Raw genomic sequence first — 16,907 nt, 5'->3', positions numbered from 1 at the left:
TTTAAGTTTATTCTGGAACATTAGTTAACAAGGTCACATCCTGACAATCCTAGCCTATTCTATTTAACAGACTAGGTGCCAAGCTTATACACAATGCAGCAGTTACTGCCAAAGAACACTCTTAAAGACAGACGGGAAGAGCACAGGACTAGTAACACACTATGTGTATATGGTCATCTTACCTTCAACTGAAAACCTAAGGAACACTAGGAAAGTGCTAGTATTTTAAAACCTAGATCTGTAACACAGATCTATGTTTCTACATTGTACTTAAAAAATCAGAAATGCACAAAGTGACAAAGGCTACTCATATCTGTTCAGACTTACAGCTCCCTCTCTAAAAATGTTTCTGATGTTTTTCTTAGAAGAAAATCCTCTGATATGTGCTACCAGAAGAGACATGTACTAAGGAAAATTTGTGTGAGCAACAATTCCAATGTAAAACATCAAGCCCTGTACTTAACCGATAGCTTCACATACAATACAACCAACAAAGATATAATTGCTCACTTAAGTAGGTAAAAATTCTCCCAATTTCCTTCAGCTGATTTTAATGTCCAGAAAATGGATTCAAATTCATCTACATCGTGGAAAACGGAATTTGAAACAGCCTATTAGTTTAGGCAAAAACTAATCAACAAGTCAGACACCTTCAGAGGCACACTTTAATGAGAACACTTAGGGGCTACCCATTAGAGAAATTTTAAAGCACATTTTTCTGGTGGCAATATAAACTGGAATAACCTTTTTCAAAAGCAATTTGGCTACTGAAGTCTTTACAGCCTTTGATCTAGGTAAGCCCACTCTAGAGGATTTTCCCATAAGAAATATAGAAGAAAATATCTTAAAATTTACACAAAGAGGTTTGTTTTAGCAATACCATTTAAAATGGTGAAAAATTAGGAACAATCTAAATGTAAAACAGGCAAAAAACTAGGTAGACTAAGGTCCCATTAACCTAAGGGAATTCTATAGCAAATGAAACGAAAACAATTTTAATAATAGATGATACATTTTGATAAAAAATAGAAAACTGTCTTTATTAACAATCATGGGGAAAATATAAGAATATGGTAAGGTACAGAATAGAACAGGGAACGAAGACCACCTCACAACAATCTTGTGGATATCTGGGTGACTTTCCTTGATTTTATTACTATTATAGTATTGCTTATGCAATAGATAGAGCAGAAAGCATTAATTTAAAACCTTTTGCGTGATCTGAAAGAAGCAGCATAGTAAATACAAGTATACTGACTGAAATGCTTAGGTGGCATTTGGACCAATTATTCAAATTATTCTAAACCTTAATTTCTATGAGATCAAAGAGCAATAATACAAAAACAAGGGCCTCTAAGGGAAACTTCTGGTACTGAAACATAGTAAAATTATTTCTTAAGTAAGAAATGTCAATAGATTTATAGACACTTAAGTTTTGGCAGCCTATTTATACTTCTTAAAAATATAAATTCATTCATTTCCTGTTTCAAAAGGGTGTTGATTGCTTTATGTCCACCTTGAAAGAAATGAAGTTTGAAAGGAGGACAAAGTTTTACCTTGTTCTATATAAATGAATCTATGATCTTTTAAAAAAGCAAAACTAAAATTATGGGCATACTAAAAAGCACCAACACATTGGTAGATTTAAAATACACTGAAGTTTAAAAAGGGAGGATGTATGCTGGGGGGTAAAAAAAAATTAACAGCTGGCATTTCAATTCTTTAAAAAGGACACCTTTAAACCTACCACATATATCTGTCTTTTAGCAACTTCACATCTTAAGTTTAAGGAAAATGACATAAACAGACCTCCTCCTCAAGATGTCATTTATAAAAACTGACAAATGACTCTTCAAACATCCAATCTGAGAGAAAAGACTGTTACTGGAGATGATTTTTATGCAAGTATTTTTTAATGACACTTAAATTCTGAACTAAAAATAATGATAAAAGAAAGTCAAGTTTGATTCTCTGAACACCTATTTCCTGTCCAAACAGCCCTTTTGTTCTGCTTCCCTGCTTAATTTTAATGTTCAGTTTGCATCAGAAAATAGCAACAATGACAAAAGCTGGCATACACAGAAGCACAAAAGAGCAAAAGTGTAAAATAAAGGATCATTAAAAGATTAGAACAAAAATCCTACCAACAAAACCTCCACAATTTTCTGTTTGCTTCACCTCAGATTAACTTCACTTGAAGCTGTACTCCAAAGCAACCAAACCTGAATACCAAGCTCCACCTTCTCCAATTCTAGTGGCTGAAGAGTAAAACCTCCTCCCTGTTAGTGAAACTGATAATTGTGATTGGATACGGCTAATATCCATTATTTTAAAGAACTTTTCCTTGCTAGCAGGTTAGGTTAAACATACTAAAACCCCCTGGATAAGCTGGTTTCTTAAAGAAACAGTAGGTAATGTTTCAGTTTTCCCATCATATACTATTTGCTTACTCTTTTGTCTAGGTAAAAAATAAATAAACCAAGTAACAGCAATGGAAATCTCACAGAAGTGTTAATTTGCAGTTCAGTGACCAAGCGTTTAAAATACAATGCTTTTAAACGAAATTATTTGATTCTTTTTTTACAGAGCCTGAGAGTGAAGTTATGCTTTATAAAGACAAGATTCCTTTTTCAATAGAGTTCACACTTGGTATGAAATCTAAAACACCAACAGAAATCCACCGCAAAAATTTTGCTAATGAGAACAAAATAGTATTTTCTCTAAGACTTAAAACATAAAACTACATCTTAAATGAAAATACATAGCACTAAAATATTGAATGCAAAAATTTCTAAGATATCAAATACAATATCACAAGAATAGAGTAAAATTTTCAGTGACATCAGACTGATATTTCTATTTAAAACTGAAGAAAAATGAGGCAAATATTATTTCTATGTCACCACATTTACAGGTTTGATGTCATGTTTTGCAAGGTTAATGCTTTTCCATTGCAAAAACAAAAGAAGACAACTTGTTCTAATGAACTTCACGATGGTTCAAGTCATTTTCTTTTTTAGTTTTTTTAAAAGAAAAGTGGACACTATTTTGCATCCTACTGAGATATTAATCTAAGGTGGCATAGTAACCCTAAGGGAGAGCTGAAGGGTATCCTCCTCTTAAAATATAAGTTACATTAAATGTTATTTTTACTACAGAGATTCTAAAGAGATTCTGACTTTGGTCACTTTGGACATTACAAAATTGGCTGTATTTTAAAATTTGCTGTATGCTTAAATTAGAACCGTTTATGTTTTTAGGAATTTGATCCGTTAACTGTTACTCTGACATTCATCATTATCTGATTGAATGACAAATTTAAAGAGTATTCACCTCCACCAAAAATTGACTTATAAAAACAAATTCAAAATTTAAACAAATCAGAGTAGCTCCTTCTTAAAATATACTTTCAGTTACTTTACGTAAGAATTTTTCATTTAAATTTCATTTTCTGAGTTAAAAATCTTGCAAGCATTTTTCCTCAAAGAAAATTCAAACATTAAAACAACATAAAGCCAACAAACTTATTCTGAATACAAAGGGAAGTCTTTGTAAGAAACTGAAAATGCACATAATTGCAACTAGACATGAATATGGAGTAATACCCCACAGAAGCCCAAACAGCTGCATAATCTATTATGCCTTTTAAGTGGACAAATTGAAAGAGCCAATTCACAGAGGTCCAGTCCCAAGATCCTTTGCAAGGATTCACAGCTTTGAATGCCCAGCACTTCACAAGTCAAGTTCAGGTTTTCTTCCCACTGTGTGGACACATGCAAAAAGACCCTGGGAGGAGAAGAGGTACAGGAGCAGACAATAGGAAAAATACACAATTTGAGTTATAGCATCAAACTTGAGTTACATCATAAAACAAGTTTGAGATGGCCAAAATTTTACAGGGTTATAGAAAAAGAGACAGCGAACATTCTACTTTTAAAATTTGGCAAACATAAAATTAGTCTTCAGCTATGGGAACCAAATGAACCTTTGTTCTAACATCAATTTTTCACATCAAAGTTAACTATTTGTGTACAACAAAGACACAGAACATACACTAATCTAACACCAAAATCCTCTCCATTTATAACCAAAAGAAAATATAGATTGAAATATAGACTGGAACTATTCAGATGGTTCAAAGATCACTAGGACCTATTTAAAAGAACTGCAAGTTGACAAATATCATTTTAGGTGGCTTACAGAGTAAAAGTATTGTATTCCTCTTCTAAATCTGCAATAGAAGAAAACAACAGACAAAATAACTAAAAAGAGAGCGATACCACAACTGAAGTTATCTGAAAGTAACTCTGCTTCCTGGGAACAGGAAGGCGGCAAAAGGGTCAAGGCTTCCTCAAGGCTCCCTGATTGCTTGTGACATCACTTTTCCAACATCAAATATTCAAAGGGTGTACTCTTTGTGAGAGTTCAGAGGTTTTCACAAATCTATCAACTGAAAACAGTTTAGAAGAGACCAAGCCACTAAACAACTTGGTCTCATTTCACTTACTATTAAAAAGACCCTATATAAAAAGGCAATACCTAGACTATTAGGAATAGCCTTCGGTACGTTCAGAGCAGGGGGAAAACTTCCATGGAATTTTTAGGGACTGAGAATGGCTCAAAATATTCTTCCTACAACAGAAATTATTCCTTGGCAGTAATATCCCTGAGTGCTACAGGTAGTTAAGGCAGCAGCTGGTGAAAGGTAGCTGGTGACAATAGCAAAACAAGACTAAGGTCACTAAGGATAAAGTCTGAAAACCATGAACTGATGGAGGGAAAAAATATTTAAGAAATATTTCCCTGACAAATACACAGTGTCTACAGAAGTGAGGTATGTATTTGAGTTTGCAACTCCTGATGACTATCTTCTCATTAAGAGAAAAAAATACAAAGTGAGCATGGGGGAGAAAGAGGGGGCACTGAAGGCCCATTCAGCAGACTACCAAACACAAAGGAAACATTTAGGAAGTAAACAGGTAAAAAAGCATAAACCAAGCTTAAAGAGAGACAGCTTTCTGTAAGACAGTAAATTGTTCTAAGTCTAAAGAAACAGACAAGGTCACCAATAAATGTAAATTAAAAAGGAACAGGGATCATAATATGGAGACCAAAGTATAAGTAAAAGAAATGCATTCATAGCCTCCAATTATTTAGATTTACTAGTCATGAATTTTCATGTGCCAAACAACACACAATCGATCATCTAAGTAAACTGCTACACAAAGAAAAAGGACAGAAAACAGGTTGGCAGACTTTAAATTCCCTCTCTGGTTAGCAGCCTAAAGCCAGAAAAACATAACCAAAAGATGAATGATGCACAGCAATTATTTAATAAGGACAGTTCTTTATTTAGCTATCAAAAGAAAAGCTTCTTTTCTCAACAGTCATAGGAAAAAATTTTAAATTATAGTCCAGAAGAAAACCAACAATTTTAAAAAGCAAAAGTTGAATAGGTAATGTTTTCTACCTACTGAAAAGCTTATTCATTCATCAAACATTTTGAACACCTACTATATATATGCTGGGCACCACTGGCTGCTGTAAACACCACAGTGAACTGTCCCTCCATTCTAGAAACTTACGGTCTAGAGTCAGACCAGTGCTGACCACCTAGAAAATAATGCGAGTCACATGCAATCTTCAACTTTCTGGTAGCCACATTAAAACACTACAATAAAGTTAAATTAACTGTCATAAATATTTTCTTTAACAGGAAATATGTAAGGTAGCATTACTTCAATATGTAATCAATATCTTCAAAATTGAGCTCTTTTCCCTTTTTTGTGCTAGAAATCAAGCTTATATTTCATACTTACAGCACATCTCAATTCAGACTTGCCATATTTCAATAGCCAGATGTGGCTACTTAAACTTAAATACTGTAGCTTTTAGCCACATGATTATTCAGAAATTAAGATAAATTTTCATTGCTGCACAAGACTCTATCTCTGCTGTCCACTGTAATAGCCACTAGTTGCATATAGATACAGAGCCCCTGAAATGTGACTAGTAAAACTGAGAATATGAATTTTTTACATTATTTAATTACAGTTAATTTAAATAGCCACAAGTGGCTAGTAACTACAAGACTGAAAAGTACAGCTCTAGCAGAAAAAGACTGTTGAAACAAATCACATGCATTTAATGAATTGCAGTTGTTACAAGTATTTACAAAAGAAATGTCCAATGGGAAATGGGAAATGAGTAAATATAGCCAACAGAGAACTTAACCTGTTTTGCCAGCATTAAGGGTTAATTCATCAAAGGAAATCACAATTTAGAAATGCGGACAGCCTTTGCAAAGATCCTGAGTGGGAGCAAAGTGAAAATACAGTAGAAATAATGAAGGAAAGTACCAAGGAGCAAAATAATCCAGGTTATTTGTTAGTGACCAACTTGGATCACAGACTATAAATAGGATAGGAAGGTGGTGAAGCAGAAGGAGCCTTAGCACTTGGAAGTAAGTCTTGCAATAACCCCACTCTCTTCACTCAGTAAACTCCAGCCATTCCAATCTCCGGTCACCTAAAGTGAGCCAGGTTCTTTTTGTCCCTTTTACTCCGGAAACTTGCCCCAGTATTTTTCTGATCTTAGAAGTCAGAAATCACAGTTCCAAAATTTCTATTCCAGATAGGGTTTGAGGCAATAATCCAACTGGAGGATATGGCATGGAGGGGGTGGGACAGGGGCTTGAACCTGTCTGCAAAACAATTTTTACAAAACATGTTTACAGAACTAATTCAGTGTGTCACTTTTTTTTTTTAATGTTGTGACAAGACTGGGGAAGTTAAGAAAACTTCCCAAACACACACACCAACACTAACTTTAAACGTTACATTCTCAGAACAAACATCCCAACTAGCACCTTCCAATCTCTATTAGGACACCCTACTTCTCTCCTTCCTGGCAGCTGTCAAAATCTGAAAACTCTATGCAGTGGTCTGTTAACAGCCTAGCTTTTCCAACGGACAGTAAACTCCATGACAGCAAAGATCCTGTATCATTCATCTCTGTCTCCTCAACACTTAGCACCATGCCCAAGTAGCATAGAGAACAGCTGAATGAAAACTCCAACAGCAGTGATTTTAATAAAGATATTACAGGTTAAATTTAAAGGAAAAAAATACCTAAACTAGGCTCAAAGGAAAACTTAATGGCATTAAATTTTTTTCATTATACAACATAAAACATTAAGTAGAAATAACAGTATTTTCTAAATTAAAAAATTCAAAACCAAAAACAACCCGAAGACCCTGAGGAATCAACTAAAAACTCCAGGACCAATAAAGCAACAACTAAAAATTGTAAGGGGAGTGAGGGGAAGAGGATGGTAAGACTTAACAATAACAAAAGGAAAACACATTATTACTCCCAGTTACTAAAACAATGTGCACTGGCTGGTACTGAATAAAAGCTAAAAAGAACCAAACATAAATGTATTTAGTTTATGACAAAGGCAGCTTTATTTGAAGGCAAAAGAAAAAGTTTTCTTTTATGGGGCTAAAATAACTGATTAACTACTAAGGAAAACTAAGGACAATTCTTTCACTTCACATATTATGTCAAAATAAATCTTCGATGAACAGAAGAGAGAGATGTGAAAAATGAAACCACAAAGAACTAGAAGAAAACAGTTATCTGGGTAGGAGAGTGCATTAACTATGAAAGTAGAAGCTGTAAAAACAATGTTATTAACCTAAACTTCTTAAAAGACAAAAATTTTTAATTAAAAAAGTAAATAAACAAAAGGCTAATGAAGAGCAAGGGAAAATGTTAGTAGGATGAGTCAAAGGGTGGCTATTCTAAATATAAACACCACCCCAATGAGCCAAAGACAAACCAGAAGATGTCCAGAACCTATACCTCTATTATCATAACTCATTAATCTAAGAAATAAATTACAAATCTTATGAAAAGAAAAAGAAAGAAAAAATATTATTTCTGGTAAAGATAGGGAGGAAATGTGTACTCATATTTTTCATCGAACTTCATACAGGTTTGGTCAACTTATACTGCAATGTTAGCCAAACTTTTAAGATAAGATTTGTCAGTATTCATGAGTAAAAAAAAATGTTCATATACTTTAAACAATTTTAAGACTGGCTGAATCCTAAAGAAATAAGAAATACATGGTAAGATGTAGCTCTTAAGATGTTCTTCACCACATTGTAATAGTGAAAAAAAGGATAAAGAAGTAAGTTATACACAATAAGTGACTAGTTAAATTAACAGTACTTTCATAAGACAAAATGGCATGTACCTTTTAAAAATCTTATTTTCAATATATAGGGACCTAACAGTAAAGCTGTTTTTTCCAGCAGTCACGCGTGGATGTGAGAGTTGGACTATAAAGAAAGCTGAGCACCAAAGAATTGATGCTTTTGAACTGTGTGGTGTTGGAGAAGACTCTGAAGAGTCCCTTGGACTACAAGGAGATCCAACCAGTCCATCCTAAAGGAAATCAGTCCTGAATATTCATTGGAAGGACTGATGCTGAAGCTGAAACTCCAATACTTTGGCCACCTGATGTGAAGAACTGACCTATGTGAAAAGACCCTGATGCTGGGAAAGATTTTTAAAAAGCAGGAGAAGGGGACAACAGAGGATGAGATGGTTGGATGGCATCACCGACTCAATGGACATGAGTTTGAGCAAACTCCGGGAGTTGGTGATGGACAGGGAGGCCTGGCGTGCTGCAGTCCTTGGGGTCGCAAGAGTCAGGCACAACTGAGGGACTGAACTGAACAGTAAAGCTGAGGAAATCCTTGCCCATAAGCAGTTTACTTCAAGCAGGGGATACAGACAATAACCAGAAAATCACTTCAGATGTTAGGTTCTCAAAGGACACAAAGAAGGTAACACAGCCAGCTGACAGGGAAAGTGGTCTGAGATGGCGTTTCATAAGGAGTGACATTTGAGCAAAACACGACTGGGTGTTCAGGCAGAAGGAACAATTTTAAGAGAACTAAGCTTGGCATACAGCACTGCTGGGGGTACACGAGTCAGGGTGAGCAGCGTAAGATAAGCCTGTGAGGCTGATGGGCCGGACAGTCTAGATCAGCCACAAACAAGTCCTGCCTAAGAGGTACCTTAAGTGGAAAACACACAACCAATGGTGAAGACGGTCTTAAAAAAGTAAAATATATCCCATTAATTTCTTATACTGACTACTTGCTGAATCACAGTATTTTGGGTTAAAAAATATTTCACCTGTTTCTCTTTGTAAATGTGGCTATTAGAAAATGTTTAACTACTTATGTGGTTCCCATTTGTAGCTCCTATTGTATTTTCATTGGACACTGTTGGTCAACAGTATAAAAAAATCTGGCTTTGTTTTGAGTCTGAGAATAAGATAATCTAATTTACACACTGAAACGATTGTTCTGCACAGGAAAGGGAGAGAACCTTGAAGCAAAGATACCAGTGAGGTGACTACCACCACCATACCATGTACAACAAAGGTGTTGAGATGGATCATGTTTGGTTTAAGTTTTGAACACAGAGGCAGCCTAGTACTGTTTAGAATTCAACGTTTAATTGTTTAGGATAAGAAAAACAAAAACAGAGAGACTGGTGGGATACCTGCCAAAATATTAATAATTACTCATTCTTTGTTAACTTTTCTGATGGTTTAGGGGGGGAAAAAAAGTTGCCCTCATAATGAAATACAAAACTGAGGTTTGTTTTTGTTTTTTTAAAGCAAGATAAAATAGTCCTATCAAAACAAAGCCTCCTGACACTTGTCTGCAGGCTGCATGCACTGTCCTTAAAAAACAAAAAACACCACTTCTCATGCCTATACAAAAGTTTACTCAAAGATATATATAAACTCATATTACTTATACACACACCATTTTCAGGAAGTTAATACTGCTTTATAATTTATCTTTGTGTTGCTGTTCACACAATAAATCCCAAATCTGAGGCGGGGGTTGGGGGGTGGCATAAAAAGTACTTCAATGTGTTGCTAACATATCCTGATCAATACTCACCACACACCTTTCTCAAAAATGTTCCAAAGGACACATACAATGTAATTCCAGAGAATAATACCTTGGCCCTAATCATTTTCCTTAGAAGCTCTGCCATTTGATAGGTGCTTCACTTAACTAAAGTCTGCGTAACTGATAGGATAAACTCAGGACAGGTTTCTTTTACACATGTGTACTACGGCACAAGAGAAGTTTTAAGAAGCTTGCTAGAGTAAAAAGTGGGAAAGGGAACCCCAGAAAAGTGATTTATTTTATATCCAATCAAGTGTTTTTTTTCTACTGTATTTACATTTTTGCAGTGAAAAAGTTGACAGCAAATAGTGCCAGACTTCTTACCATGGGATTTCCAAGGACAACATTCATTCAGACTGACAGGAATCCTGGTTTCTCATGCAGATGTTCAAAAACTATGAACCAATTAGTATGGATATGAATTTTCCATTAAAACATAAAAGAGAATCCTAAAGTTTTTCATTTATTTCTAGTATCTCAATCTATTTTACCCCTGAGTACCTAAAATGTCCCAGTGAAATCTACATTCACCCTAAAGCAACTCTTGCGCTTGTATACCAGGAGCCAGGAAACAAGAAATGTTCATGGGACACAGCTGGTGACAGCAAAACAGAATCAAAGACATGGGCTAAAGGCCCATGAGTCGTGGAAGATGAACACAATATTAATCTTTACATTAACAGAGCAATGAAACGAATGAACTACAGCCATATATTCTTTTTATAAAAAAGCTCAAAAGAAAAACATACTAAACACAGTTTGAGCACACAGACGTTATGTTATGAAACTTCTAAAAAAAAATGCAAGGGAATGGTAAACAAAATACACTAGACCGAAACGATTACCTCGGTAAGGACAGGCAGAGGTGTAAGAGAGATAAGAAACTCATAAACATATGCAAGTGTTGGTAATATTCCAACTTTTGGTTTAGAGATGGAAAGCATGGATTTTTATTACATTTTTATCTCTTTATACTCTATTGTGTACAGCATACTTTAACACTGTGTTGTCTGTGTTCATACCTTTGTGGCATTAAATATACTTTGAATACTTCGCTTAAAAAGCTGTAATTAACATACAATAAACTGCATATACTTAAAAGTGTAAAATGTGATCTGTTTTGACACAGGAAATTATCACAGTTGAGACAATAAGCCAACAACACCGAAATTCTCCTCCTGTACACCTTTGCAATCCCTGTTTCCCTTAAATACATTTTAAAACATAAAAGATAAAACTTTTTAAAGATAGCCTGTTTGGGAAATATAAATGTGCATATTCTGCAGAAAGAAAACATTTTCCCTTGAAGCCCTGGACTAAGGGTAACTCGGCAAAATGTCCTAAAATTGGTAACATAAACATTACGTAACTAACCTTAAAAGTCTATGGGATTTTACATTAAAAAAAAACAAATTCCGAATTTGATTTGACAGAGGACTTTAAACCTCTTGCTCGGAGCATTAAATCATTAATAACGAACCAGTTTTTTAACCACCAAACAACTTATACATGGTCTGTGTGTAACTTCTTCACACTGCTGAACAGCTAATCTGAGTGTGAAGATAAATCATCGCAGCGTCTTAATCGGGTGGTTGGTTTGGCACAAAGTTTCGACATAAAAGTTAAAATCGTCTCAGACGCATTATTCTTTTGTCCTTGTTTACGTAGTTAGACGGCAACGTGAAAATACTACTCCAGAGGAAAATCGAGAAATTCTGAGTCCACCCAACAAAAGCGGAGGAAAGAGACACCCCCCCACCCCGACCCCCTTTCCTTGTCTTGACTTGCTAGACTTTCCCCCTGGCCGGTGGCTGTAAACACGGCAGGTGAAAAACCCTTCCAAGAAGGGCTCGGGCTGGGAGGCGTGAGGCGAGGAACTTGACCCGGGCCGGTGACAGGGACGCGCCAGAGGGCGCCAGGGGTCCCTCCGGCCCCCGCCCGCCAACTGCTCGGAATGGGAGGACAGCGGCGGCTCCCCACCCCCCGAGGTCTGGGGGCGGGGGGGGGGGGGGTCTCACCTCGGCGCGCCGCCCCCGCCCCCGCTCCCAGCGGGAAGCCCGGGACCCCGAGGGCCCGCCGCGCGTCCGCGAGTTCCGCCGCACCTCGGCCCCCACCCCCGGGGCCAGGAAGCCCCTCAGCAAATACCCGGCCCGGGCCCGCGGCCGGCCCACCACCTGCTGCGCCCGCCGGCCGCCCTCCGCTTCCTGCTCCCCTGGGCCGGGAGGGGCCGGGGGCGGGCCTGGCGTCGCCTGAGCCGGTGGGGGAAGGGAGCGGGAGGGGGAGGGGAAGCGCCGGTCGCCGGGGGCCCACGGGCCCCGCTCCTCACCTGGCGGCGGCTCCCTCCGCCTGACGCGCTGCCTGCCGCCGCCGGTCGCCGCCGGTGAATGGGGACAGGTGAGGCCGCCAAACCCCTGGTCGCTCCGGCCCCGCCGCCGCCGGCCCCTCCGTCCGCTGTTTATTAAACTTTTCTGTTTGGTTGTTCGGCCTGTGACGCGACTAGGGGGCAGAGCTCCGCGATTGGCCGGCGCCCGGCGCTGACGCGGCAACCCCCGCCCGCAGCCTAATTATTACCGGCCGGGGCGGAGCCGCAGGCCGGAGCCGGCTGGGAGGGGCGGGGCCAGGTCTCGGAGCAAGCGGTGATTGGCTGGAGCGTGAGAGGAGGCGGGGCCAAGCTAGGGGAGACTCTCCTCCAGCCTCTCCGCCTCCACTGTCCTTCCTCCGCCGGGGCTTCCTCCCGGCGGTAGCGGGGGCGACAACAGGAGGGCGTTTCCTGGGGTCTAGAGGAGAGTCATCGAGTCTGGGGCGGTAGGTTCAGGTCCCTCTGCTACCACGAAGGGGGCTGCAGGTTCCTGTGCCGGATCGAGTAGCCAGAAAGAGTTGCGTTTCACCTGCCAGTTGTGCAAGAAGGAATTCTTAGCTTTCCCCCACGTGCAACATTGTGCCCCCACCCCCCATTTTTGCAAGCGCAGAATCCAAGGCCTGGGGCACTACTATGCCCGGTCCTGAGCCACTGCTTGGAAAGATAAGGAAAACTAGTAGAAGCGAGCATGCACAGGTGTGTCCCCCCCGCCCCAACACACACACATGCATGGACGCACACGCCCCCACAGGCACCCGGACTCCTTTGCAAAACTCTTTGCAGAAGTGCACGTCCACTTCCCAGCTGAGTGGGCTTCCCAGCTACTGCGCTGGGGCGTGGCGTGCTGAGCAGAACGGCTCTCCCGCAGCTTCTCACCCTTGGGCTCTGATGCAGTACAAGTTCGAGGTCATTCAGTCCTGCCGTAATTAGAGGGGTTCAGATGGGGCTGGCAGGTAGAAGGTGGACCGGGGCCTGCGGGTCCTTTTTAGTTTTATATTTGATGTTTTGTTTAAGAATATTTTGGAAGAAAATTTCATGTTAAAAAAAATGGAGTAAAAAATATTATTTGATTACTGAGGTTTTTTGGTGCCCCTTAAAATTTTCCGTTTCAAAAATCTCACTATCCTCACCCTAGTTGGATCTCACTTGTGGGGAGAGAGACATTGATGTGACTGACTAAGATATTTTGCAATAGGCCTTTGGGATAAGAAGAGGTTAATTATAGAGGAGAGATAGGGGCCAGAAAGTTTTCAAGGAGGAGGTGGCATTGGTTTTTGGCACTGAGAGTGTTGTAAGGCTCAGCCTGCTGGCAACCTGGAGAAACTTTCTTGCTCTCCTAAAGAGGCTGGAAAATGCAGTGTGGGATTGGAAGGACAGAGAACGGTTGTGAGGTGACAAACATGCTTCAGGGGCAAGTAAGACCCCTAGTGTGAGCATAAAGTTAAACCTAGTGTGAGCATTAGAAGGGGGACTTGCCCAGGAATGTTGATTTAAAAGGCATTCAAATTTAATTGTAAAAACATACATACAAACAATGGACTCACCCAGCACAAGAGGATTTTGCCCAAGGTCATCATCCTTGATAATGCAGACGTGGAGATTAGGGATCATTTTAGAGTCAGTTATTTGACAGATCTTCAAAGCCACATTGAGTCCTTGACTCAGTAGGAAATAAGAAAGCATAAAATGGTGAATTAGAACAATTTGGTGGATTATTCCGATACTAGGAATAATTTTGCAGCCTGGGCCACCTGGGGTACTTTCAGCTGTTCACTGCTATTCACAGTGAATAGTTCTTTCCTATATGGAAAGAATTTAGGATTTTGGTCAGGATTCAGGTTCCTAACCAGATGGGTCACTCAGTGACCTTGATCAATACTCATAACCTCCTTGGGTCTCAGTTTTTTAATGAGTTTGGGAAACCTCAGCAAACAATGATCACTCCCTTTATAGACTCTTCATTCTCATGGTGGAAATATAAAACACAGTTAGGTCTTTTTGCTGTGAGTAAGAAGATGGTAAGTAGTATAGCTTGAAGAAAAAGTAGAGCAGGGTGGTGGATGGGGGAGGGTGGGTCACCATATTCAACAGGGTTGTCCAGGTGGGCTTCAATGAGAAAGTGAGGTTTGAACAGAATTGTAAGAGATGAAGGTATAGTCATGAAAACCTGGGAGAAGAACATTCCAGACAGAGAACGGTTGCAGGAATGGGGACCCCCTTCCAGGCCCTAGAGTAGGCTCTTTAACACTCGGAAATGAATCGTCAGAGGAGACACACAGGCTGACAAAGCAAGAGACTTTTGGGAAGGGGTACCCAGGTAGAAAGCAGCAGAGTAAGGGAACCGAGGAGACCAGCTCTGCTGTGTGGCTCACAGTCTGGGGTTTTATGGTGATGGAGTTAGAGTCCGAGTTGTCTCTGGTCAATCATCTTGCTTGGCCCGTCTTTGGTGACTCAGGGTCCTTCCGGTGGCGGGTGCATCACTCAGCCAAGATGGATTCCAGTGGAGGACTCTGGGAGGTTGGCAGGATATGTGGCATCTCCTTTTGACCTTTCCCAAATTCTTCTGGTTTGCTGGTGGCTTGTTCTGTGTTTCTTACCAGGACCTCCTGTCATGAAATAACTCATGCACATGGTTACTGCAGTGCCTGGATAGGGTGGGTGGTTTCAGTCAGTGTTCCCTGTAACAGAACTGCTAGAACACGGGGCCCCAGGCAGGAATGGCAAGGAAAGTGACCCTGAAACCAGGTGAACTGGGGAGAGTAGGAAAGGAAGTTAGGGGTTGAGAGGACTTGCTCACGTAGGACCTTGGGGGCCATGGGCTTTGACTATGAGTGAAAGGTGGAAGTGCAGCCACTGTAAGGTTTTGAGCAGAAGGGTCACATGATCTGACTTAGATTTTAAAGGATCATTCTGCCTGTCGTGTTGAGAGTAGACCAACATAGCAAAAAGTGTAGAAACAGGATCTTTTAGGACTGAGTGTCGGCATCCACAGCTTCCCCCGTGGTTCATTGGTAAAGAATCCGCCTGCAATGCAAGAAACACAGGAGACGCAGATTCGGTCCCTAGATCAGGAAGATCCCCTGGAGAAGGGCATGGCAACCCACTCCAGTATTTTTGCCTGAAGAAGCCCATAGACAGAGGAGCCTGGCAGGTTGCAGTCTATGGGATCGCAGAGTCAGACACGAATGAAGCAACCAAGCACTCACACACGCACATTAGCATCAGTGGGAAAGATAGTGGTTACTTGGACCAGGTGATAGTGGAAGCAGTGAGAAGTGGTCAGATTCTGGTATAATCTGAAGGTAGAACCAACAATTTCCTCATAGATGGAATGGAGCATGGGAGAAAGAAGGGGTAAAGGTAATATCCAGGTTTGGGGCTTGTGTAACTGACAGAGGGGAGATCAGGAGATTCTTCTTGCAAACACTGCACTGGAGATTCTATTTACACATCCCAGTGGGGACCAGGCAGGCAGCTGGATGTATAACCCTGGAGTTTGTGGCACAGGTGTCGGAGGGATACAGGTTAGGGAGTCATCATCATAAATGGCACTTAAAGCCTTGAGATGGATCAGGAATTGAGTACTCAGAAGACCAAGGACTGAGCCCTGGGGGTTCTGACAACTCAGAGTTCACGGAGAAGTGTGGGAATTCACAGGGGAGACCAAGAAGGAGGAATCAGAGGATGAAGGAAAACAGTTTGGTGTCCTGGAAGCCAACTGAAACATTGTCACATAGGGAGTGTCAAAAGCTGCTCATCATTCAAGTATGAAGAGGACTGAGAATTGACTGTTGCATTTTGTGACATGGAATTCACCTTGGAGAATATCACCTGGGTGGAGGGTAGAAACCTGATGGGAGTGGTGATAAAATTTTCTTATTGGGGACTTGGTGGGGAGGCAGTTAACGCAACACAATAAGTCTCCTACATGGGAACCTTTATGTTGCAAACTTTCAAAGATGTGAATGTGCATGCCAACCCCATGTGCCAGCTGTTATACTGAACTTTCCAAGGTACTGTACTGTAAGATTCAAAATGTTTTCTTTATTTTTTGTGTCTGTTTGTTGTATTATTTGTGTGAAAAATACTATAAACCTATGACAGTACAGTATTATATAGCCAGTTGTGTTAGTTGGGTACCTAGGCTAACTTTATTGGACTTTCAAACAAATTGGACTTAACCAGCTCACTCTTGGAATGAAACTTGTATTTATGTAGAGGACTGGGGCTTCTCTGGCCATTCAAACAGTAAAGAATCTGCCTGCAATGCAAGAGACTTGGGTGGGGAAGATCCCCTGGAGAAGGGAATGGCGAACCACTCCAGTATTCTTGCCTGAGAAATCCCATGCACAGAGAAGCCTGGTAGGCTACAGTCCATGGGGTCACAAAGAGTCTGACATGACTGAGTGACTAACACTTGCAGTTTTTCACTTTTTTTACAGTAATATTTGTGAAGGATCTTTGTGAACTAACAAGGATGCGAGCAAGTTCATAGCGATTTTGTCTTAAATTTCATTACACTTCTTGCCCAGTGTATCTTG

The 16,907-nt window shown here is 40.1% G+C and overlaps 1 protein-coding gene across 2 annotated transcripts in view; it reads right to left on the bottom strand.

The window, feature by feature from the left end:
- Window positions 1–12,475, bottom strand: part of ZFAND6 (zinc finger AN1-type containing 6) — a 55,743-nt gene extending 43,268 nt beyond the window's left edge. Inside the window, exon 1 of one of the 2 annotated variants that reach the window (XM_052659495.1) lies at window positions 12,334–12,475. The gene's annotated coding sequence lies outside the window, so the exon portion shown is untranslated. The remainder of the gene's footprint in view (window positions 1–12,333) is intronic. The other variant, XM_052659496.1, reaches the window with a different exon arrangement.
- Between the last annotated feature and the right edge of the window lie 4,432 nt (window positions 12,476–16,907).

This window comes from Budorcas taxicolor, chromosome 21 (genome assembly GCF_023091745.1).
Source record: "Budorcas taxicolor isolate Tak-1 chromosome 21, Takin1.1, whole genome shotgun sequence".
Lineage (NCBI taxonomy): Eukaryota > Metazoa > Chordata > Mammalia > Artiodactyla > Bovidae > Budorcas > Budorcas taxicolor.
Note: the sequence above shows the minus strand (reverse complement) of the source record. Positions and strands in the feature narration are given on the sequence as shown.